We start from the raw sequence: 879 nt of genomic DNA on the forward strand, positions 1-879 counted from the left end.
CGCCGGGGAAGATTCTCCAACGGCTGCGACAGGCTAGGGAACACTGGGTGATCTAGGCCGAAAGACGAATAGTCCTCTCAGACTTTCACAGTAAATGAATTTACCAGAAGGTCGTTTACCACCATGTGCAGGTAAGACGACGAAGTTAATGACCCGGGTTTTTCGGGAACCAGGAAAGTCGCCGAAATTCTCACGTGCGAGAGAGGAGTGGCATTTCCGATATTCCGCAGCTGGACAGCTGGAGTAAGGATTGTTTTGTCTTTTGCTTTCAAGTCGCATAGGGTCACAAATACACGCGACCCATTTTCCGAATTAAAACTCCGCGCGGTCCAAAGCCCGAATTATAAACTCGAAAGTGACCCACTTTGCCAATATTTTCTAGGTTAAAGGACTATCTTTTATAAAACCCAAGAAAAAAGCTTTGCTTGCGCAAAGGACCGATTTATCATTTTTACATGATTCAGATATAATTTTAAGTATCACCTAATTTACACGCATCACGAAACAGACTAATCCAATTTTACATGATTCAGTACTAATATATTGATTCAAATAAGCTTTGAAATTTGAAAAACAGTAACAACAAACCTTTGACACAATCCCCCAATCTGAGATTTAAGTGTTATGAAATAACTTATAATTTATAGTATCGGGAAATTTAAATAAGAGTAGAATTCAATACCCGTAGGAAGCAAATAACACTTAATATGAGAGAAAGAGTTTATTATAAGGAAGAAGAAGAAGATGTAATTGTGTACAAAAGAGTGAGATGAGTGATGGTATTTATAGTGAGCAACAATACATAAAATATCAAAGATGGTGCTTGATTTGGTAAATGAGTGGGTGATCATAGTGCTTGATGAGTAGATGATCATAGTG

This window comes from Brassica oleracea, chromosome C1 (genome assembly GCF_000695525.1).
Source record: "Brassica oleracea var. oleracea cultivar TO1000 chromosome C1, BOL, whole genome shotgun sequence".
Taxonomy (NCBI): Eukaryota; Viridiplantae; Streptophyta; class Magnoliopsida; order Brassicales; family Brassicaceae; genus Brassica; species Brassica oleracea.